Source organism: Lactuca sativa, chromosome 5, assembly GCF_002870075.4.
Source record: "Lactuca sativa cultivar Salinas chromosome 5, Lsat_Salinas_v11, whole genome shotgun sequence".
Taxonomy (NCBI): domain Eukaryota; kingdom Viridiplantae; phylum Streptophyta; class Magnoliopsida; order Asterales; family Asteraceae; genus Lactuca; species Lactuca sativa.
This window is the reverse complement of record NC_056627.2, coordinates 36,750,755-36,777,292: the sequence shown is the minus strand read 5'-3', so window position 1 is coordinate 36,777,292 and position 26,538 is coordinate 36,750,755.

The window sequence follows — 26,538 nt, the reverse complement described above, 5'->3', positions numbered from 1 at the left end:
TGCCAAAGTTATGAATTTCTGAAGTTCGGGGCGCGAAACCCCAAAACTATCAGAGTTGACGACATGAATACAGTGTTCACGACGTGAACTCAGTATTTATGACTTCTGGAGCCTGACAGACGTAAGTTGAGATGACGTACCTGATGACTATTGAACTCACGACGTGAATATTTGAGATTCACGACGTGAATCTAGAAAAATGTCCCTATAAATAGAATTCAAGGGGCAGTCGAGTTTGGTTGCTCAATCTCTTCTCTCCCACTCCCGATACTCTCTCTAAGCCCTATTTTAACCCCCCCCCCCCAAAGCCCTGGTATCACCCCGAGACCCGAAGCAAGTCCCGAAGCCCGAAGATCCCGAGAAGAAAAGAGTTTATGTAACACCCATAATCAGAAAAGACCAAGAAAGGAAAGGAAAAGCCTAAGTCAAAGGGTCAACTCATCGAGTCCAGGGAGGAACTCGGCGAGTCGGAGCGGGATCCGGGGGATCGATTAAGTAGCCGACTCGGCGAGTCGACAAAGAGGACTCGGCGAGTCCGGTCTGAAGATGGAAACCCTAAATCTGGGACTTTGTGCACTATTTAAGCATCTCATTCTCTCCCTTAGGGTTCCTTACAGCTTCTCTGATCCAGAATACCGAACCCTAGCCACCATATCCGTTTTTGAGCAAAGATCTAGCCTTGGTGTTGTGATTTGAAGCTTGGAAGAGAAGGAAGTTCATAGTGGTGCAAGGGGAAGCCTTGGATCCAGAGTTGGTGTGACTTTTCAAAGCATTTGGAGGTAAGAAGTCGTTACCTTCACTCTTTTGCATATAGTTTTCCCTTTTGTTATGAGATTTCGGGCTTTTATGCCATGTCCTTGAACCACTTCGAGTTAGAGCCCAAATCTGAAGTTGTTACTTCAAATCTAAGTGTATTCTGGCCTAGAGAGTCATAAAGTATCAGTCTTGGGGTGTAGGTGAAGCATGGTTGTCTTAAACCCCAGTTTGGAGTGTTTTGGGCCTAGATCTCCTTAGCTACACGTAAAGTTTGCACCTTTACGTGAGGGATAGGCTTTGGAGGAGTGGATCTACAGTTTGGAGTCCCAGCATGACTCAAAAAGCCTCTGTATGTGCGAAGGACTGAATAGACTTGACGAGTCCTTCGAGTGGACTCGGCGAGTAGTATGAAGATTAGGAGGAACTCGACGAGTCGGATGAATAACTCGGCGAGTCTGTGGAAGATTGTCTTGGACTTGGCGAGTCTGTTCTTGGAATCGGTGAGTCAAGTCGTGAAACCCCAAACCCTTCGAGTTAAGACTCGAATCAGTAAGTTGAATGGAGACTTAGTGAGTTGGACAGGTCAGGACTTGGAAATCGGTAGACTCGGTGAGTCAGGGGATGACTCGGCGAGTCGAGTCGTGAATGAAAGGATTCTGAGCTAATGAACTCGGCGAGTAGGGTTGACTTGGAAGGTTGACTTTGATCAGAGTTGACTTAGTTGACTTTTGGAGAACAGCTAAGCTAAGTGACATATGTTTTGATATTGGTAGCTCGGGGAGCTAGTGAAGCAGCGGTTCAGGGAATTGTCGGTCAGCATCCAGAGGGGTTACCAGCAAGTTCAGCAGTACGAGGTGAGTTTCCCTTTTGTGTGAATGGGTCTACGGCCACAATGCCGGCCCATGTAGTTATGAGTAGGAAGACCCGGAGGTTATCCCTAGGCGCAGTATGCTAGAATAATATGCAGTACCAAGGTCTAATGATAGCGGGCGGGTGCCCAAGGAATGGTTTATATGATAGTCTATACTTGTTGTCTGTGTGATACATGTATGTGCCTGGTAGGGAGGTGAGCGTGGGCGAGGTCTCGTATCTCACCAATGGCAGAGTGTGGACGGTGTTCCACATCTCATTAGCAACAAAGCAGGGGCGAGGCCCAAGTTAGGGAAGGAGTGAGTGTGGGTTGGGCCCGTATCTCTAACAGTAGGAGCGTGGACGGGGTTCCATAACTCATCAGTAGCAGGTCCAGGGCGAGGCCCAAGATAGGCGAGGCCTCAGGACAAGATTTATTAGTATATGTTAGCTTATGTGTTGTGATATTCCTATGTGTTAGTATATGTTAGTGTGAGAGGCCCAGTGACAGGCGAGGCCTAAGTGAAACAGATCTGTATCCGAGCGGGGCTCGAAGCCAGGCGGGGCCTGGAGCGGCGGGGCTGTTGCAGCGGGCGAGGCCCATAGTAGCGGGCGTGGCCCAGTATATGCTGTATGTGTTTGTGCAGGGTATGTGGTAGGTTGGGGAACTCACTAAGCATCGTGCTTACGGTTTTCAGTTTTGGTTTCAGGTACTCACGGTAGCGAAGGGAAGAGATCAGGGTGATCGCATGGCACACACCATTGATTAGTCATCCTAGGATGTTTTACTCTGATAATGAAAATATGTTTTGGAAATGATACTCTGAAATCATGCTATGACTTATGATATGTTTTTATGAATATGGTTCTGGTAATGACTTAAAGAAAATTTGTTGGTACGGATTTTGGGATTTTACAGTTTCCGAGCCGAAGCTCTGCCTGCGAGAAGGCCGGTGTGTGAAGATCTTCTAGTTTCACCGAAGAAGTACTACTCTTAGAGCCGTAGTTTTGGCTGATCATCTTCTGATCAAGTGAGTGTATAGTCCCTTTCATAAACACGATTTTAATACAAATATTGTTTGAATGTATTAAGTATATGTTTTGGGTGAGTGTGTAGTTACTTTCTTCTAACACATAGATATTAAGTATTTGCAATGAAATATGTGTTATGTGTTTATATATTGTTTGTTTATTTGAGATGGATGTTGGATGAATGTTTTATACATGTTTGTATATGATTTAAACTATATATGTAATTTATATCTACAAATATGTTGGGTAGAACATGGGTAGATGAGTTAGTTGGTGTGTGATGAAATAATGTGATAAGAGATAGGTGAGGATATAATGGTGATGGTAATTAGGTGATGATATATAGGTAATGAATTACAAGTCCAGGAAATGTTGTGGCTACGTATTCATGCGATGATAGTCTAACCCTTATTATGAATTTACGAGTCCAGACGATGTTATGGCTGCATATTCATGCGATGATAGTCTGACCCTTATTATGATTTACGAGTCCAGGCGATGTTGTGGCTGCATAATCATGCGATGATACCCTAACCCTTACTAGACACATATTGAGGGAGTGACCCCCGAATTAGTATTGTCTATGCGATGTAGGCGATGATCCTTAGGAAAAGTTCTTAGGAACAAACATATAAGGAGATGAGAGGTAAATATGATATAGGAGATGACCCTTAGGATAATATCTTTAGGGAAGATGAAACGAAGATAATGGGGATGGGTAATTGGGTTGATTGTTTGATGATTAAATATAATAATTATATTATTGTGGGTTGAAAACCCTATATGTTCACCAAGCTCCCAAGCCTGACTCACTCAGTTTTCTTTGCATTACAGGTAATGACACAAGGGTATAAGTTGGTGGACTTGACGAGAGATTTTGGATTATAGATCAGTAGTTATAAATAACTGTTGTAAGGTCTATTTTATATTGTTTATGTTTTTTGTCTGTATCAGAACATGACATCCCAAGATTTTGTTATATAATGAAAATACATTTCTGTAAATAAATGCTTTGATAAATTCTTATCATATTTTGTTTTGGGAACAAATTATGCAACTGTTTTCTGTAAACGATTACTCTGATTTTAAAACAAGCATAAACAAACCAGTCTTTTTTGGCCGTGAAAATGGGGATGTCACAGTTGGTATCAGAGCATTAGTTTAAGCGAACTAGGAATTTGTAGGGTTTCTAGATTTAAACATAGAATGCTAAGCGATGATTGTAAGATGAGTGTCTACCATATTTTAAGACACGAGCACTAGTATATTTTAGGAATGATGCCTAAAATGCTTTTATGTGCTAAATGTTATATGTTTACCATATATGGTGTTATTTGTTTGGATTTATGGCCTGTTGCCGACCGGATCTGGAAACCTTATGTGTTTAGGATTCTAAGCGTGCGTCTACGATATTAGAACTAGCATGTAAACGTTTCGGAGTGATAAGGATGATTTGAATATCTACAGTGAATGAAGATCTAAAATCACCTTATTCGGTGTATAGATTAAAAATGGCAAGAACCAGAAGTGGAGCTGGAAACGTGAACGAAAACAGGAATCAACCACCTGTGGTTGAGCAAGTGGTTGTTGTAGCAGCAACACCTGAACCAATCACAATGGCAGGAGTGTGAACCATGATTCAAGCTATGATGGCTGAACAAAAGGAGGAAATGAGACAATTATTGCTGAACAACAGGAGTGAACCCTCAATACCAGTTGAACAGCCTGAGCTGAATGAGGGGCAGTTAGAAGGAGGGAACTATAGTGGGACCGTTGGTCAAGCCAACCCACCGATAGATAGACGAAACAATCAGGATTGAGGAAATGACGGACGTGGATGCAAGTACAAGGATTTCATGGCATCCAAACCACCGTGCCTTTCTGGGAGCCCGACACCGGTGCAAGTCATTGACTGGATCTCCGAGATGGAAACAATGTTTGAAAGTTGTGAGTGTAGCAACAGACAGAAGACCTCTCTTGCAATTCCTCTGTTAAAATCTGGATTACTGAGCTGGTGTAAGTTACTGACTGGTTCGATGCCCAAGGGGGAAGCTAGCAAGATGTCTTGGGAAGAGTTCGTAGTGAAATTGAAATTGCAATACTGCTCTGAGTAAGATCTTCTGGAAATCAGCAACGAGTTCCAGAATCTGAAGAAGGGAAGATTGAGGGTCACTGAATACGCTACAAGCTTTACGGAGAAGGTGAAGCTTATTGCATACCTAATTCCAACTGAACTTTCCAAGGTCAACAAGTATGCCAATGGACTACCAGTGGACTTTGGTCCGATAGTCAAGCAAGTGACCACTCTAAAAGCCGTCATCTGGGCTGCTAAGAATGTCGAGACCCATATAAAGGAAAAGAATCCGGAGAAGGCTGAAGTGGGCGAGAAAAGAAAGTTTGAAGGATCTTCACGATCCAACAAGGAGAGCAAATTTCTAAAGTCAGGAGGAGAAAGAGGAAGTGAAGCAAGATGGTGCGAGAAGTGCAAGAAGAAGCACTTCGGAAGATGCGATGGAGAAGTGACCTGCTATAAGTGTGGTAGGACCGGTCACTATTCCAAAGATTGTATGTTTGGCAATAGGAAGTGTTACGAATGTGGAGATGGTGGGCATATTTCGAAGAAATGTCCAAAGAAAGACGAAGCTGCAAAGAAAAATGCATCGCCACAGCCAAGGGCATTCCACATGATCCTCGACGAAGCGAATCAAGGATGAGGATTTTATACCCAAGGATCAAGTTATGAAGTAGCAGTGCGAATAGTAACTTATGATGTAGCCTATTAGAGGCATAGTATAGGGTGAACTTGAACTTTTGTGTAATCGTTTCAAGATATAATATAAACCCTGGTTTTGTTATCTGATGATTAAATGATTGTGTGATTTTTGTATGGTGACTCGGTTAACTACGAGATAATACTTGGGACGAGTATGAGTAGGTGTGAATAGTAGTAGAGATATATACTACTGGAAGCACAGGACTCACGCTAGGATCAGGGAAAGTCACAAGGTTACCAAGAAGCTTGTAATTGAGTTCGTTTTTATTCAAGTATGTCGTTACCATTGTTTCGGTAATGACTAAAAAGATGATTGATATTCTGACCCTAGCGTTCATATCAAATTGAGTCCGACTACGATGAGTTTGTTACGTGGTTCATAGAACCAAGTTTGAGGTAGCATCTGACTCAAGTCAGAAGATTGAAATCAATGCGATCGATAGCATCACGCTCGTTGTTAAGGAAGCTTGTAGCTAGAAATGCTACATGTAAAAATGTGATTATATCACATTAGAATATGAAGGTAGGTATATTCCATTCTGGAATTTGACTCTAAGAGGCTTGAGTCTAAGCGTTGCATCATACGATGAGAGGTCATTAGAACACGACCCATCGGTCTTTTACAATAGATAAAGGAAAGTACTTATTCTAAGAAGAAGAATGAGTCCTCAGTAAGGATTTATTTTGTAACTCGAAGGTTATGATTGAAAGTCCAACATAGTACGAAGAGTAGATGCAGGATTGAGCACTACCTGCAATCGAGAAGTCCAAGAGTTAGATACTCTTTCGAGGAAACATAGAAATTACAATTATTACCTAGGATGAAGAGATAACATATGGAATCATTATACAAGTCCTATTTCGTTGATGATTCTGGGACGTAATCATCCTAAGGGGGAGATAACTATAACGCCCGTAGATCCGGGCTAGTCAATTTAGAGACGATAAGCATCAAAAATGACTTTTCGATGGAAGATTATTTAGAAGGATTAATCTTAACTAAGTTATAGCATATGTTACAAGGATTCCGTACATATAAAGAACGCCAAAATCCGAGTTATAACGAAGAAGTTATGACTTGTCGAAGTGTCGCGACAGAACCGGCACGACACAACGCGACGTAAATAGTGAACTCAAGTTAGAGCGATATTTGGCCTTAGTAATCTAAGTGAAAGTCATAGAATATGTTAAACCGAGAACATGCATAAAAAGAACGTCTAAATCTGACTTCGTATGAGGAAGTTATGATTTTTCGAAGTTTTAACATTAGCAGTATGCAGCCCGAAGTTTGAATATGAGATCGAGTGATTTCTAGCCGAAACGATCTAAACGAGAATTGAATATCTCATCGATAGTAGTCCAACAGTAAAAAGACAGACGAAAACGAAGTTCAGATGAAGGAGTCATGAATTTCTAACGGAGTTTTCCTGTCGCGGCCTACTAAAAATAATATAAAAATAATATAATAAAAATAAAGTCAAAATTAGCCAAAAACATCTAAATAAAAGTTGTAGATCTTGTTTTTACCTACGCGTGGATATAAAGAATGTCAAAAACGGTGTTCGTATGCGAAAGTTATGAATTTTTGAAGTTCGGGGCGCGAAACCCCAAAACTGTCAGAGTTCACAACGTGAACTCAGTATTTATGACTTCTGGAGCCTGACAGACGCAAGTTGCGATGACGCACCTGATGATTATTGAACTCACAACGTGAATATTTGAGATTCACAACAAGAATCCAGAAAAATGGCCCCATAAATAGAATTCAAGGGGCAACCGAGTTTGGTTGCTCAATCTCTTCTCTTCCACTCCCAATACCCTCTCTAAGCCTTATTTTAACCCCCCCCCCCCCCCCCCCCCAAAGCCCTGGTATCATCCCGTGACCCAAAGCAATTCCCAAAGCCTGAAGATCCCGAGAAGAAAAGAGTTTCCAAGCCGAAACTCTGCCTGCGAGAAGTCCGGTGTGTGAAGATCTTCTAGTTTCACCGAAGAAGTACTACTCTTAGAGTCGTAGTGTTGTCTGATCATCTTCTGATCAAGTGAGTGTATAGTCCCTTTCATAAACACGATTTTAATATAAGTATTGTTTGAATGTATTAAGTATATGTTTTGGGTGAGTGTAGTTACTTTCTTCTAACACATAGATATTAAGTATTTGCAATGAAATACGTGTTATGTGTTTATATATTGTTTGTTTATTTGAGATGCCCCTTGGATGAATGTTTTATACATTTTTGTATATGATTTAAACTATATATGTTATTTATATCTACAAATATGTTGGGTATGGGTAGATGAAATAGTTGGTGTCACACCCCAAAACCAAGAACGGCGGAAACGTTCTGAGGCGGAGGACGTCATGTACAGTATCACAACAATGTAAAGTAGTAAACAAGAAACAACATCATCCATTGCATTAATAATATAATTGTTATACAAGTGTGTTCTGTCAAATTATAATAGACACTAAAACATAAATCAAAATGAAAGATTAGTCTTGAACGAGCTCCATCTTCTCTAAACCTTGCATCTGTACCTGTCTATGATGACCTGAGGATACAAGTAATTTTGAAAGAGAGTATCAGCTTTAAAGTTGGTGAGATCATAAGTATTAATGTGTCTTAATTTGTAAAACTTGTAATTAAAGACTTGACATTGTTTTGAAAGAAAGCTCGTATAAGTATGAAATTGTTGGTAGAACAACTGTAAACGTTTGAAAAATCCAAGGAATCCCTATGATTCCTACTATTATAAAAGGGAGTCTTCTACCAAGACCCTACTGCTCTGATTGTAGTCTTCTACCAAGACCCGACTGTGTTACTATTATTATTATTATAAGAAATTGTATCCTTTGGTACTAGGATACTCAAATATAATTCACCTCATCGGTTATGTGAATGAGTCACAAAATAAAGGTAATAATATAACTAACCTAAGTATTACCCTTTAGTACTAGGGTAACTAACGGTGTTAACTTTAGACATCCGTAGATGTGCATTTACCTCTGTTGCTAACAGCTGGGTGTAGGAACAGCAAATCCCTTAAAGTATACCTGTAATGGTATCAACCGAAGGCATCCGTAGATGTTCATTATCCTGTGTAGCTAACAGTGGCTATAGGAATGGTCAGCCCCACAAAGTATCCTTTGCTACTAAGATATTAAATCCAATCTATCTCTTCGATTATGTGATTGTATCACAAGGTAAAGATAAGAATGAGGATTTTAAAACGTAATCTATACATATAAAATGTAATAATAACTCATCATATATTATTTATGTAAATGTAATCATGTAAATGTTATCATGTAAATGTAATCATGTAGATGTTATCATGTAAATGTAATCATGTAGATGTTCTGCGTGTGCTAGCTGTAACGTGTGTTCTCTCTCTATCTAGCAAGTATTGACTCATGAATGAACTCACTCATTCTATGAGATCGTGTTCTCATAATAGTTCTAGTATCTTCCTAAACTACCCCTATGGTAGTTTACTAGTAATCTAACTTGTACGTATGGACATGGATGTATACCCTTGCTACCCAAGGGTATTGAATGAACTGGAAGAACCTTTATGACTATATATGTACCCTTGATACATATATAGGCATACAATTGATAATATAAAAGCATCAAATAAGTTTGGTAAAACCTTTGAACAAAATTATTATCTAAGAAACGGTCAACTTGATGTCAATCTATAAAACTGTTTGAAAGCGTGGGTTTGATAAAACAGTTTAAGTATAAAATAACATTTGTTTGAAACACAATTATAAATGAGTTTGAAATGAAGCGTACAGGGTAAAGTGTACAACTTAATAAAGAGTTTTAATAACATAAAATGTTTATGAAAATTATTTGAAGGAAACTGTTTGGTAAAAAGGCTAATGAGTAGCAAATCATTTGAATGTTGCTTACTAATCACATGTGATTGATATAGTAACTAGCATAATTCTACTTGTATCCCCCCCCCCCCAATAAAACATTTAAAAACAGTTAAAACATTGATTAAGGGGTGTGAACTCACTTGTTGTGGGTGATACGGATGATCTAATGAGGTAGGACTGCTAGGTGTCAGGTGGAGACTTTAGACACACACAATGGTCCTAATTACATATGAAGACATATGTATATAAACAATTAGTGATTATAACACTAATTAAACATGTATAAACATCCTAATGCGATGAAAACACTTTTGGTCAAGTGCTAGGAGGCTAATTGGTTGCAACAAAGGAGTGCAAGACCTCTAATGGGAGTTTATGGTCAAATGACCATATGTTTTGGAGTTTACGGCCCAGGGGAGTAAACTCCTAGCCGTAAACTCTCAATAAAGTCCCTAAATGAAGATTAAAATTGTTACAACTCAAGTGGTGAATTGCTTCAAGGCTTAAACAAGTGTTTGGGCTTCCTATTATCTCCTTTGAGGAGTTCACTGCCCTGGGACCATATCCCATGGATATTACGGCCGTAATCTCCTTTGGGAGGAGGTTTATGGTGTTTTCAAGTCCCTAATTTATCAAGTAATGAATCAAGGCAATTGTCCAAGGCTTTAGGAGGATTTATGGCACCATTTGGCACCACTTTATGGAGTTCACGGCCTTGGAACATCTTGGGCCGTGAACACCTTTTTCTTGGTATTTTAAAGGTGTTTGCTAGCCCAAACACACTAAGGTACTTGTCCTAATTAGTCTCTTGGCTTAAGGAGGATTTTTAGGGCATTTTGGCACTTAAACAAGGAGTTCACGGCCCAAGAACTTCCTTGGCCGTGAACTCACTTTCATCCTTGTTTCTAATTGATTTTGGTGTCCTAAACATGCAATGGTAGTCCCTAGGTTGAGTTCCAAGGCTTTGAGGGACATTGGGACACTTTTGACCCTTAAAATGGAGTTTACTCTCCAAGTGTTCTTGGGCGGTAAACGCCCAAATCTTGGGGTTTTGGTCCGATTTTGATGTTATATAACACAATCTAAGCTATATAATGTAACTAAATCGAAGTACTCATGATTTGGGATAAAAACCCGAAGATCCATGAGAGAGAATTTGGCTTTTCTCTAATTGGAAATGTAACTAATGAATAATTTGGTTCAGATTTCTATATATAGTCCTAAGATTTTTGGCAGAAAATATTTTTATTCCCGAAATGAAATCTAATATACTAGAGTATTGGAATAACAGTGTTGCACAATACCCTAGTGCATCCACTCTCCTGATATCTCCTTAAGTGTAAATCCTGAAAAACTCAAGCTTATACCCAAAGTTTGGAATTTTACTGAAACTGTTCTAACTTCTATTGGCTTGATATGGTTTGTTCAGAATGGAAATTTCGAGTTGTCACATCATCCCCCTGTTAAAGGGAATTTCGTCCCGAAATTAGAATTTAGATAAGGAAGTAGGTATAAATGATCGAGTCGTGAGGTGGAAACTTCCTAATCGATTGGTTCTAGCGCTCCTAAGTGAAATTGGGTTCTCGGTTGGCATCCCAACGAACCTTCACTAATGGGCGATGACGTTGCTTCGTCCGCTTGACCTCTCGGTCGAGGGTCACTACGGTTCTAATACGAAAGCGAGGATCTCGACGAGTGGACTTACAAGACTCCTAACGAAAAAGTATGGTTTCACGATCGAGACGCGAGGAGTAGAATATATGTACTGAGTTCGCGGATTAGGTCTAGTTTGTGCGAGGTACAGGACCGATTCTGGTAAGAATCTCGGAGATCCTATCTATCTTGGATTTAGCTTTCCACTCTTTACGAAACGTATTAAGCCATTCTCATAGTGATACTTCCTAAAGAACTTGATCTCTCACTTGGAATTCCAAAGGCTCTTTCTCTTGCTAAACTTCCCAGTCAAGGGCCACCCCTTGCCGTGTCAAAGTCGAAAGGGTTTCTGTGATTTGCGAGGGGTTCTGGATGAACTATGACAATAGGTCTGTAAGACCTAAAATTTTGGCGAATGACTGCCGGCGTCCCTGGTGTCGACAATTTCTCAACGGTTTTGACAAATTGTAAGAGTACTCAAAATTTCCCACATCACTAACAGTGTGTCTTAGAAATTTGACTCTTCAATTTCAAAACTCGTGCCTAGAGAACTTCGCGAAAAGTACCTCTGAAGGTAATGTTTCCATGGGTTTCTTCTTACTACGAGGGTAGATAAATAAGTCATTACATGGAGAAATGATGAATTGATCCAAGTAAGAAAGACGTACCCTACCCATTTAGCTCATGAAAACTATGGGCGTATTGGTCCTATCCGAAGGGTATCACTACGGACTCGAAGTGTCCGCATCGAGCTCGGAAGATACTCTTCCGGACATCCTTCCCTAACACTCGAACTGGTGATATTCGGATCTCAGATCCATTTCTGAAAGTAATTCTTTCCTTGCGTTTGCTCAACCATTTCCTCTATGCGAGGCAGAGATAACGATTTCTGCTGGGAAATCTTGACGGAGTCCTCGATAGCCGAGGTACATACGATGCGATCCGTCGATCTTTGGAAGAATATGACCGGGGTTCTCCAAGGTGAGAAACCTAGTCTTCTAATTATATTTATGTGTAGTTCGTTAAGTTGTCCGGACTGTTCTTGTATCTCCGTAGGTGTTTCGGCTGTAGGGCGATCTGTTTACGGGAGTCATATTGGGTTCTAAGTTTGTTCACATGACGATGCGATTACTCGTAGACTTAGGCAGTTCTCCATCCTGAAGTTCATATTAGAATTCATACATGGTTTCACAATCACAATCTCATGTATACGAGTCGTATATAATTAAGATTGAAAAGGTAGTCGAATAACTGATTCTTCCTTAATCTCACATCCCATCAAGGGAAAAGAAGTTAAAGTGGAATCATCAATTCTAAACCTGTAGAACATTGATTATATATCACTCTCATGTATACATTCTTCAGTGATAGATCAACCGTATGAATCCTTAAATTGAACTTGACGTACTGCACGAGTAATACTGTAGGGATTCCTTCGGAAAGGAAAAGAACTATAAGGTACTCCATGCATGAGTACCTCGGTGTTCAGATGTGACGGCTTCGCTAAAAGACGTTTATTGAGAAAGAGATGTACTTATGAAGTTGGTATTGCGAGGATCGAATTTACTCGAGTCATATGATAAAGTCGGAATCATATGGAAACAAAAGACATTAGATTTGAACATAAGGCGTTACAGACAAAACACAACAGTGCAACCATTAACAGAGTTACTATACTTAGGGTTTACTACAAGACTATTGCTGCGAACAAGGTATACTAAAAAAGACAAGTATACGCAGCACGAGCATCCCTAAACGGACGGGATCTCGAAAAAGATAAGACTCTGGTTGCAATAGTTTTAAACATGTTTTTGAACATACAAAATACTGACGATTTGGAGGGAACCTATACTATATTAGGGTCCTTAACTGCCTCTTTCCATTCTGAGGTCAAACTCCTCCGGATTCGTCGTTGTCCTTCTCTGTTGGACAGTTCCTCTTGAAGTGTCCCATGACGCCACATAGATGGCATATCTGAGAGGTTTGGACATTGGTGGTTGAAGAAATGTGTTGGATCTGGATCCTGCAGCAACTGCCAGTATGTCCATTCCTGTTGCACTTAAAACAGTGTAACGGTCGGCAACTACCCAGATGATAAAAGCTACACTCATAGCATTTCGGTAGGTTTCCGACATATTGTCTGGCTGGTGTAGGGACAATTGGGGCACCAGAAGGAATGGTAGTAGGGGGTGCAGATGTCGTAGCTGTGAAGGTCGTTACCGGTGGTTGTTTCTTATTCGCCCCTCGAAGCGATTTGTCCTTCTTTTTGGCCCAAAACTTCCGTTTGTTACTCTTGGTCTCGGCACTCGGGGTATCATGGTAGTTTGTTGCTCGTTGGGGTACTGGATTGTCACCTGGATTGGCATTGTTGTTAACAATTCCGCTAACATTCGCGTTATTAGCGTTTAGGTGGGTCAGAATAGCTGACACGGCAGCCGAGACTGCAGCTTAAAAAGTAGTCGCATCAATCTGAAGGGTCGGTGCTTGGTTGTTGGGTTGATCGTTTTTCTTTGTCGACATGATTCTATTTCACGGAAAGAAAATGAATTTGTGAGCGAGCTTGGTTGAACCTAGACTTAGTTCGACTGTTTATGAAAAGAATAGAAGTATGTTCTCGTGAGTTTGACCTACATCCCTGTGATGCAGCCCTAGTACTGAGTGAGAGAAGTTCGTAAAATGGTCTCAAGATGTTTGTCGTTCAAGCCGAGGTATCTATGGTTGTTGAATAACAGGATCCAACCACTAAAAGAGACTTGGAAATGTCTTCGGAGCTAAATTACTATAGTCCAATGACTTGACTAAAGCAGGTTTCAGATAGACTCCAATGAAAGTATGATGGGAGTACTTGAATGAAGAATGACACAGAAGTTAGCCGGCTGTCAATATCTTTGATATTCATGATGTAAAGATTCAGGAAGATGACCTTGTAAAGGTCTTACATCATATCCACAGAAGATAGTTCCTGACAGCATAAAGACCTAACCAAAAGTACTTACAGTACAAGATAGTTTCATAGAAAATGCCACATCGGGCATAGATAGAAAAACGATTTCTTTTAACCAGGAAATAAAGTAAAGCATCTACTCCTGGCGACGGTCATCCCTCTGGTGAACTCTCAGTTCAGCCAGTTGTCGTTCCATATCGAGAAGGTATCTTTCGTACACCCTCTGGCGTACTCAGAGCTCTATGACTTCGGCTCGAGTTTCAGCTAGTGCTTGCAGAAAGGTCTCATGGTCTCTCTCAGACCTCTCACAAGCATGTTCAAGCCGACTGGTGCGAAGCATATGCATTCCTCCATTTGTATCAACTTCTGCGATACGTTGCAGGGCTGTCATGCCCTGAATTTCGTTTCGGGCAACTCTACGGATCAGAATTGGTAGAACTCTATCTGCCGAGCTCCCTTCACTTACGTTGTAGAAGCTTCGGTCTCCATTAAACGGAATAGGTTGATCTTGACCTTCGCTCCATGTTTCCAAACATTCCACCCATGGAGGCGTCGGGCCATGAAAAGCCGGACGAGGGTTAGGAATTGGAACAGGAGCTGCCTAGGGCAGATCTTCAACCTCGGGTTCGGAGTTAGAACTATCTGAATGGTCTTCATCATGGTGATCATTCAAAGAGATCGGATGATCATTATATGGTTCTTCTCCAAACCATCCAGCAATAACTTCGTTTGGAAGGAACAGGTTGTCGTGGGGATGGAGTCCAGCCATGTTATCTACGCGAGAATTGAGGTAAGAAAATAATTATTAGACAGACTATCTAGATAATTAGTTAGAAAATCCTCATCAGTTACATCGCTATTTGTGAAGTGCATACCAGTTATATGTAATCGAAACAGGATAGGCCTTCGAATAAGTGACCTTAACTCCATATTCACACAGAATAGGGGTGAAGTAACATTTTCACAGATTCTAAGTCTATAACATCCTAATTACATATAGCCTTAGTGTATCCACTTAGCAACTATCAACTTATTAATGAAGATCTCGTTTTAGTTCTTAAGTATAAAGTACTTATAGTAACACCAAATACTCCTATAGTATTTTAAGCTTAATGTTATGTTCTATTGTTCTCATTGTGGTACGGTTGGTAAGATTTTAGACTTGTTGCAACTACACATTTAAACTTAGGCACATGCTAGTCAACTCTCGGATAATATAGGTGATCAGGCTATATCTTCCCAGTTTTGACTATATGTCTCTAAGTCCATCTGTGTTGCCCAACAATCGTAATTCTTTTGTACTGTCCTAGTGACACTGATTTTAGTATGAATGAAGGCACGTATACTTAATTAAATATTTTATTCTTTAAAGTATAAACTCTTGGTCAAAGTATTTTTAATCCCTTATGTATTTATAGTTAGTATATCTTTTATGGGTTGATATACTTAATTCACTATAAACAATGCTCTTATACCAATCTGTCACACCCCAAAACCAAGAACAGCGGAAACGTTCTGGGGCGGAGGACGTCATGTACAGTATCAGAACAATGTAAAGTAGTAAACAAGAAACAACAGCATCCATTGCATTAATAATATAATTATTATACAAGTGTGTTATGTAAAATTATAATAGACACTAAAACATAAATCAAAATGAAAGATGAGTCTTGAACGAGCTCCATCTTCTCTAAACCTTGCATCTGTACCTGTCTATGATGACCTGAGGATACAAGTAATTTTGAAAGAGAGTATCAGCTTTAAAGTTGGTGAGATCATAAGTATTAATGTGTCTTAATTTGTAAAACTTGTAATTAAAGACTTGACATTGTTTTGAAAGAAAGCTCGTATAAGTATGAAAATGTTTGTAGAACAACTGTAAACGTTTGAAAAATCCAAGGAATCACTATGATTCCTACTATTATAAAAGGGTGTCTTCTACCAAGACCTTACTGCTCTGATTGTAGTCTTCTACCAAGACTCGACTGTGTTACTATTATTATTATTATAAGAAATTGTATCCTTTGGTACTAGGATACTCAAATATAATTCACCTTATCGGTTATGTGAATGAGTCACAAAATAATGGTAATAATATAACTAACCTAATTATTACCATTTAGTACTAGGGTAACTAACAGTGTTAACTTTAGACATCCGTAGATGTGCATTTACCTCTGTTGCTAACAGCTAGGTGTAGGAACAGTAAATCCCTTAAAGTATACCTGTAATGGTATCAACTGTATGCATCTGTAGATGTTCATTATCCTCTGTAGCTAACAGTGGCTATAGGAATGGTCAGTCCCACAAAGTATCCTTTGGTACTAGGATATTAAATCCAATCTATCTCGTCGATTATGTGATTGTATCACAAGGTAAAGATAAGAATGAGGATTTTAAAACGTAATCTATACATATAAAATCTAATAATAACTCATCATATATTATCTATGTAAATGTACTCATGTAAATGTAATCATGTAAATGTAATCATGTAAATGTTTTCATGTAAATGTAATCATGTAGATGTTATCATGTAGATGCTATCATGTAGATGTAATCATGTAGATGTTCTGTGTGTGCTAGCTGTAACGTGTGTTCTCTCTCTATCTAGCAAGTATTGACTCATGAATGAACTCACTCATTCTATGAGATCGTGTTCTCATAATAATTCTAGTATCTTCCTAAACTACCCTTATGGTAGTTTACTAGTAATCTAACTGGTACGTATGGACATGGATGTATACCCTTGCTACCCAAGGGTATTGAATGAACTGGAAGAACCTTTATGACTATATATGTACCCTTGATACATATATAGGCATACAATTGATAATATAAAAGCATCAAATAAGTTTGGTAAAACCTTTGAACAAAATTATTGTCTAAGAAACGGTCAACTTGATGTCAATCTATAAAACTGTTTGAAAGCGTGGGTTTGATAAAACAGTTTAAGTATAAAATAACATTTGTTTGAAACACAATTATAAATGAGTTTGAAATGAAGCGTACAGGGTAAAGTGTACAACTTAATAAAGAGTTTTAATAACATAAAATGTTTATGAAAATCATTTGAAGGAAACTGTTTGGTAAAAAGGCTAATGAGTAGCAAATCATTTGAATGCTGCTTACTAATCACATGTGATTGATATCGTAACTAGCATAATTCAACTTGTATCCCCCCCATAAAACATTTAAAAACAGTTAAAACATTGATTAAGGGGTGTGAACTCACTTGTTGTGGGTGATACGGATGAACTGATGAGGTAGGACTGCTAGGTGTCAGGTGGAGACTTTAGACACACACAATGGTCCTAATTACATATGAATACATATGTATATAAGCAATTAGTGATTATAACACTAATTAAACATGTATAAACATCCTAATGCGAGGAAAACACTTTTGGTTAAGTGCTAGGAGGCTAATGGGTTGCAATAAAGGAGTGCAAGACCTCTAATGGGAGTTTATGGTCAAATGACCATATGTTTTGGAGTTTACGGCCCAGGGGAGTAAAATCCTGGCCGTAAACTCTCAATAAAGTCCCTAAATGAAGATTAAAATTGTTACAACTCAAGTGGTGAATTGCTTCAAGGCTTAAACAAGTGTTTGGGCTTCCTATTATCTCCTTTGAGGAGTTCACAGCCCTGGGACCATATCCCATGGATATTACGGCCGTAATCTCCTTTGGGAGGAGGTTTATGGTGTTTTCAAGTCCCTAATTTATCAAGTAATGAATAAAGGCAATTGTCCAAGGCTTTAGGAGGATTTATGGCACCATTTGGCACCACTTTATGGAGTTCACGGCCCTGGGACATCTTGGGCCGTGAACACCTTTTTCTTGGTGTTTTAAAGGTGTTTTCTAGCCCCAAACACACTAAGGTACTTGTCTTAATTAGTCTCTTGGCTTAAGGAGGATTTTTAGGGCATTTTGGCACTTAAACATGGAGTTCACGGCCCAAGAACTTCCTTGGCCGTGAACTCACTTTCATCCTTGTTTCTAATTGATTTTGGTGTCCTAAACATGCAATGGTAGTCCCTAGGTTGAGTTCCAAGGCTTTGAGGGACACTGGGAAACTTTTGGCCCTTAAAATGGAGTTTACTCTCCAAGTGTTCTTGGGCGGTAAACTCCCAAATCTTGGGGTTTTGGTCCGATTTTGATGTTATATAACACAATCTAAGCTATATAATGTAACTAGATCGAAGTACTCATGATTTAGGATAAAACCCGAAGATCCGTGAGAGAGAATTTGGCTTTTCTCTAATTGGAAATGTAACTAATGAATTATTTGGTTCAGATTTCTATATATAGTCCTAAGATTTTTGGCAGAAAATATTTTTATTCCCGGAATGAAATCTAATATACTAGAGTATTGGAATAACAGTGTTGCACAAAACCCTAGTGCATCCACTCTCCTGATATCTCCTTAAGTGTAAATCTTGAAAAACTCAAGCTTATACCCAAACTTTGGAATTTTACTGAAATTGTTCTAACTTCTATTGGCTTGATATGGTTTGTTCAGAATGGAAATTTCGGGTTGTCACAGTTGGTGTGTGATGAAATAATGTGATAAGAGATAGGTGAGGATATAATGGTGATGATAGATAGGTAATGAAATGAATTACGAGTCCAGACAATGTTGTGGCTGCGTATTCATGCGATGATAGTCTAACCCTTATTATGAATTTACGAGTCCAGGCAATGTTGTGGCTGTGTATTCATGCGATGATAGTCTAACCCTTATTATGATTTATGAGTCCAAGCGATGTTGTGGCTGCGTAATCATGCGATGATACCCTAACCCTTACTAGACACATATTGAGGGAGTGATCCCCGAATTAGTATTGTATATGCGATGTAGGCGATGATCCTTAGGAAAAGTTCTTAGGAACAAACATATAAAGAAATAAGATGTAAGGAGATGAGAGGTAAATATTATATAGGAGATGACCCTTAGGATAATATCTTTAGGGAAGATTAAACGAAGATAATGGGGATGGGTAATTGGGTTGATTGTTTGATGATTAAATATAATAATTATATTATTGTGGGTTGAAAACCCTATATGTTCACCAGGCTCCCAAGCCTGACCCACTCAGTTTTCTTTGCATTACATGCAATGACACAAGGGTATAAGTTGGTGGACTTGACGAGAGATTTTGGATTATAGATCAGTAGTTATAAATAATTATTGTAAGGTCTATTTTATATTGTTTATGCTTTTGGTTGGTATCGGAACATGACATCCCGAGATTTTGTTATTTAATGATAATACATTTCTTTAAGAAATGATTTGATAAATTTTATTTTATCATATTTTATTTTGGGAACAAATTCCGCAGCTCTTTTAATCAAAGGATTACTCTGATTTTATAAAACAAAGCATAAACAAATCGGTCTTTACTGGCCGTGAAAATGGGGATGTCGCGGTTGGTATCAAAGCATTAGTTTAAGCGAACTAGGAATTTGTAGGATTTCTAGATTTAAACTTAGAATGCTAAGCGATGATTGTGAGATTATCATTTTAGGCATCTTCATTGCGCAGATGCAAGAATGAGCATTTTAGGCATCATTCCTAAAATAAACTAGTACTTGTGTCCATTTAGGTGTACTACCTAACATATTTTAGACATACTCCTCATGATCAATACTTAAGTTTAAGTCTGGAAATTTCCTACAAATTCTTAGTTCGCTTAAACTAATGCTCTGATACCAACTATGACATCCTCAATTTCACGGCTAGAAAAGACCGATTTGTTTATGCTTTGTTTTATAAAATCAGAGTAATCCTTTGATTAAAAGAGTTGCAGAATTTGTTTCCAAAATAAAATATGATAAAATAAAATTTATCAAAACATTTCTTAAAGAAATGTATTTTCATTAAGTAACAAAATCTCGGGATGTCATGTTCCGATACCGACCAAAAGCATAAACAATATAAAATAGACATTACAACAGTTATTTATAACTACTGATCTATAATCCAAAATCTCTCGTCATGTCCACCAACTTATACCCTTGTGTCATTGCCTGTAATGCAAAGAAAACTGAGTGGGTCAGGCTTGGGAGCCTGGTGAACATATAGGGTTTTCAACCCACAATAATATAATTATTATATTTAATCATCAAACAATCAACCCAATTACACATCCCCATTATCTTCGTTTGATCTTCCCTAAAGATAGTATCCTAAGGGTCATCTCCTATATCATATTTACCTCTCATCTCCTTACATCTTATTTCCTTATATGTTTGTTCCTAAGAACTTTTCGTAAGGATCATCTCCTACATCGCATAGACAATACTAATTCTGGGATCACTCCCTCAATATGTGTCTAGTAAGGGTTAGGGTATCATCGCATGATTACACAGCCACAACATCACCTGGACTCGTAAATCATAATAAGGGTTAGACTATCATCGCATGAATACGCAGCCACACCTGGACTCGTAATTCATAATAAGGGTTAGACTATCATCGCATGAATACGCAGCCATAACATCGCCTGGACTCGTAATTCATAATAAGGGTTAGACTATCATCGCATGAATACGCAACAACAACATCACCTGGACTCGTAATTCATAATAAGGGCTAGACTATCATCGCATGAATACTCAGCCACAACATCACTTGGACTCGTAATTCATTACCTATCTATCATCACCTAATTATCATCACCATTATATCCTCACCTATCTCTTATCACATTATGTCATCACACACCAACTATTTTATCTACCCATGTTCTACCCAACATATTTGTAGATATAAATTACATATACAATTTAAAACTATTTAAAAACCTGTATAAAACATTCATTCAACATCCATCTCAAGTAAACAACAATATATAAACAAATAACACGTATTTCATAGCAAATACTTCATATGTATGTGTTAGAAGAAAGTAACTACACACTCACACATATAAACAACAATATACTTAATACATTCAAAAAATACTTGTATTACTATCGTGTTTATGAAAGGGACTATACATTCAATTGATCAGAAGATGACCGGACAGCACTAAGGCTCTAAGAGTAGTAGCTCTTCGGTGAAACTAGAATATCTTCAAATACCTGGCTTCTCGCACGCAGAGCTTCGGCTCGGAAACTCCTTTCTCCTTGGGATCTTCGGGGCTTCGGGACTCGCTTTGGGTCTTGGGATGATATCGGGGCTTCGGGGGGTTAAAATAGGGCTTAGAGAGAGTATCGGGAGTGAGAGAGAAGAGACGAAGCAACCAGAATCGGCTGACCCTTGATTTCTATTTATAGGGTGAAATTTTTGCACTCACGTCGTGAGTTTTAAGTGTTCACGTCGTGAGCACAGTAAGTCACTGCATTTGTCACTCGTCCACTTGCTCTGGAGGCTCCAGAAGGCATGAGAAGTCATTTCACAACGTGAACACTGTTTTCACGTTGTGAACCCTGACAGTTTTGGGGTTTCGCGCCCGAACTTCAGAAATTCATAACTTTCGCATACAAACTCCGTTTTTGGACGTTCTTTATGTCGACGCGAAGGTGAGATTGTGCTCTACAACTCTCATTTAGACTCCGTTGGCTAATTTTGACTTTAATTTTAATATATTATTAATATATTATTTTTAGTAGGCCGGGACAGGAAACTCCGTTCGAAATTCATAACTCCTTCATCTGAACTCCGTTTTCGTCTGTCTTTTTATCGTTGGACTACTATTGATGAGATATTTAATTCTCATTTAGAAAATTTTGTCTAAATATCACTCGACCTCAATCTCGAGTTTCGGGCTTCATATTGCTAATGCTGAAACTTCGAAAAATCATAACTTCCTTATACGAAGCCAGATTTAGACGTTCTTTTGATGCACGCTCTCGATTTAATGTACTCTACGACTTTCATTTATATCGCTAAGGCCAAATATCTCTCTAACGTAAAATTATTATTTACGTCGCGCTGTGTCGTGCCGGTTTTGTCGCGAAACTTCGACAGATCATAACTTCTTCGTTATAACTCGGATTTCGGCGTTCTTTATATGTACGGAATCCTTGTAACATATACTACATATTAGTTAAGATTACTCCTCCTAAATAATCTTCCATCAAAAATTCATTTTTGATGCTTATCGTCTCTAAATTGACTAGCCCGGATCTACGGGTGTTACATTATCCCAATGAGCTTGATCATGTGATAAATCGGGGAGTTGGGTGTCAACTCGATGAGCTGAGATGGACCTTCATGAGACTTCTGAGGAAAATAGTAGAATCGACAATTCACATAGGTGCACTCGGTGAGTCGGGTCAAACATGGACTGTTGACTCGAGTTTGACTTCTGTTGACTTTAGGGTTTGGTTAAACATGAGTAATGGAGACCATGGAGGGGTAAAATGGTCTTTTATCCACTTCAAGATCTAGAGAGAGAAAGAATAGCCTTCGATTATTAGAGTCGTGAAAAGAGTATTAATTAGATATTCATCCTTTGTGTTAGGCGGAGGCTAGTTCGAGATTCGAGTGCGAGGTTATTGGTTCACTTGCTTGCGAATCACTATACTTACCATGAGTGGTATCTTTGTGTGATTGAGATGTCTTATGTGCTTACATTATGTGTTTTGATATCCTGCATTATTTCTTTGTGATTTATGTTGTATTATTTAGAGCTTACAGAGTTAGGACCGAAGGGTCCATCAGAGTTGTGAGACCGGAGGGTCCCACTGAGACACATTAACCAGAGAGTCTTACTGTGTTATAGCCTCGAGTGGCTAATGATATGTGTGTGGTATTTTGGGGAACTCACTAAGCTTCGTGCTTATCGTGTTGTGTGTTATGTGTTTCAGGTTTTTCTCAGGATCACAGGAAGGCACCGACTTGATTGTACACACCAATGAAAGAGTTATGTTTTAAGGATCCTGGATTTTAATCAAAAAATTATGGAGTTGCGATTTGTAAATTAAATAAATGAGATTTTTATGAAATGTGTTATAAGAATTATATGATTTTAAATGAAAATTTTGTTTGAAAATTTACGGCGTTACATTTATGCTAAGTTGTATGCTAGTGATTATGTGATATTTGCATGAAAGACCATGGGGGAGCCCATGACACTTGGATGTAAGATGATATGGGGGAGCCCACGGTTGTCCGGCAGGGAAAGACCATGGGGGGAGCCCATGGCACTTAGGTGTAAGACCATGTAGGGGAGCCAATGACATGCTTATGCAGGGATATGTGGTATAGATAGCTTTTATAGCTAATGTTATATGGTAGAGATAGATTTATGGCTAACATGATATGTGATATATGGTAGAGATAACTTTATGGCTAATATGATATGTTATGTTGTAGAGATAGCTTTTATAGCTAATATGATATGTGGCTTGTGTGTGGGGTATGCTCTGGGGGACTCACTGGGCATTAGCTTACAGTTTGTGGATTTGTTTTAGGTGCATCTGAGCCCAAGGGCAAGGGCAAGGGCAAGGGCAAGGGCAAAGCTTGATGGCGCGGCGTGCACTCTCTCACCGACATTTTATGGGGCACTATGATGTTTCTAAATAAAGATGTAACGAATGTAGATTTGAAAACAATTGTGTTGGGATTTCATGGTTTATGGAAATGTGTTTGATTTATTAAAAATGAAAATTTTCTTTTGAAAATTTGGGTTGCTACACTTTTAGTGCCTTTGGATTGGCACTCAGTTATTTGGGCCAAGTAAGGAGAGGGTAAAATGGTCTTTTACCTTGGGTGTTGGATAAATGGACTAGATTTCCAGTTATGGTTTATGGCCCAATTATTGATTGAGGTTTTATTTGATTGATTAGCTCGTGGATTTCCAATTCAGCAGCCCGATCATTTGTTCGACTGATAGCAGACTAAGGTGAGTTTTCTCACTATATATGTGGGTCGAAGGCACCGATGCCGTCCCATTACCTTGGTTTGTAGAATGCTAGTTGTCTCTGTGATACTTGCATGAAAGACCAGGATCTGACACCTGATAATTGTATAAAAAACTAGGATCTGGCCCTTGGTACTTGTATGTAAGATCGTGATTTAGCCCTCAACATTGCAAGGACAGATCATGTGGGTATCCCATGGCACTTGTATGTAAGATCGGGATTTGGCTCTCGTCATTCCAAGGAAAGATCATGAGACTAGCCCATGACACTTGTATGTTATGATATGTGATATTTTAGAGAACTCATTAAGCTTTGTGCTTACGGTTTCATATCTATGGTTTCAAGTACTTTCGGTTTGAATGGGAAGGGCCCGACGTGATTGTACAACATCATCCAGAGTTTTCCACATTGGCGATTAATGAAATTACTCTGATGTTTAAATAATATATTCACTTCGATCGGTTTTGGAACAACTCGTTGTATGTTTTATTGTTTTAAAAATGAAAATTTTACCTTGGATTTTCAGGACGTTAAAGATAGATAAAATCATAATGAATAAATTTCAAGTGTATGTTTTGTAACTTGTTTTCTAGAACATGAAAAATGTTCTTACACAAGTCACAAGAGGGAAAGTAGTTAATAATGGTTACATGCAAATTTGGCGCCAAAATAAGTAGTTATTAGACATAACCACCGCTAGGAGCTCTGCCGCTTGGACCCTGCTAGGAGCAATGCCCCTACACCTTGCAAAGGAGCACTGCCCCTTGTAGCCCAGTGCCCCGAGCTCATATTAATCATTCCGGGTATGCACCCCGCACCTCTAATCTCGATGAGTGAAATAGAACTCAACATGTCTCAATATTAATAACAACTACACTAAAATACGTTGATAACACTAAAATCACCAACATATCAGACTTTCATATCACTCATAGAGAGGTCTAGATCGGTGGTCCTAAACTAGCTGATTTTTCACCAGTCAAATAAAGACATACATTTTTTTTCTAAAATACTATAATTGGACTTTGGCCTGACTTAACTTATTCATACCAAAATCGAGAATCGAATTGGACCGTTACGTAAGAAAACAAAAAGTAATTTCCACTTACTTTTCTATAATAATAATAAGAATAAGAATTTAGCACATCAATTGAAAAATATTTTAAAAATAATAAACTTTACATACATGTTACATGCTACTTACTTTGTACTTTCACACATCGTACGTAAAATGTAGAGACCTTGAAAAGTCGAATAGAAATCAGAGAATGAGTGAAAGATGAATGTGGTGGAAGACGGAGAAAGCAACACGTCTATAGGTGCAAACTCCAGCCACAAGCCGATGAACACTCATTTGGTTATTGTTCATAAACCTATGCAACTTTATATATATATATATATATATATATATATATATATATATATATATATATATATATATATATATATATCAAGGTTGTAGAAATCGTTCGACGTAGGCTAATCGGTGGACTAGAGTCAAGGGATTAATCGGCTAGGCGGGGATTAATCGGGGACCATTAATTATTAAAAAAAGAATTAATAAATATAACATTAGTCATAATAATATAAGTAAACACAAATTATAACACACAAACATGAACCTGGAACAAAGAACAACATTTTAACTACATTAGGCATTTCATTGAGCACATTGTATGCATGTTGATAAACACAAATTATAACACACAAACATGAACTTCTTATTTCCAGTATACAAACAACTACTTATTTCCAATATACAACCAAATAGAATCAAACCCAAACACAAATTATAAGTGATTACAGATTCACAAATTCACGAATTTACAACCAATATATAACAAGAAAAAGGAGAAGAAGGAGCCTAAGCTATTAAACTACAATATGTTATTGTTACGTGTTTCGTGGTTTGATTGGGCAGGGACGACTGGTCACGATGATTGAGAACGAGAACAACTAAAATTGTGATGGCAGTTGATTGCTTCTTAGTGTTTCGACAAACAACAAATTAACAATCACTTTGTCTGATTCAATCGCTAACGAGAGGGGGAGGGAGTCGATCAGGTGAAATCGACGAATTCGATGAAGTGATGAGCCGATGATACATGAAGTGATGGGTGAGGCTCCGTCGATTTCCAGCAGCTCTCAATTCTGAGTATTTTGAGTTTGAGCAGCTCTCAATTCCGATGTTTGTTCTTCAGCCTTGTGTTTGATCCCGTATTAAAGAAAAAAACAATCTCATATATTAACAAAAGCATATGAAATCTTTGGAGTAGGCTTTTCCGATCAAACCGAGAATCCCAAACATCCTCTAAACATACGAATAAGAAAATAGAAGAAGAAGAGAGAATGAATTGTTGATTTTGAGTTTGAGCAGCTCTCGACTCTATTAACTATGTTTTTTCAATTGAGTATCCCACATCGTTGGTGGGATAAAAAACCAAGGGCAAACATTCCTATAAAAAAGGTAAAAGGTCTCACTGAAATTCAGATCCAACCATGCTTTGGGGGCAGCGGTCTCTTTTGAGCCCAATTTTGGGTCCGATTTGGACCGAATTGGACCGGCTTTGACCAAGGCCGATTTTTTTACCCTCTAACCCTTATTCGTAGGCGGTTGGAGGCCGCCAAGCGCTTAGGCGCCAATTAATCGGCCGCCTAGACCGATTTTTACAACCATGATGTGTGTGTGTATATATATATATTGTTGTCACTTTGTTTATTGATATTGATGTTTGTGGTTACTCGTTATTTTATAAGGTGCTATATAAGA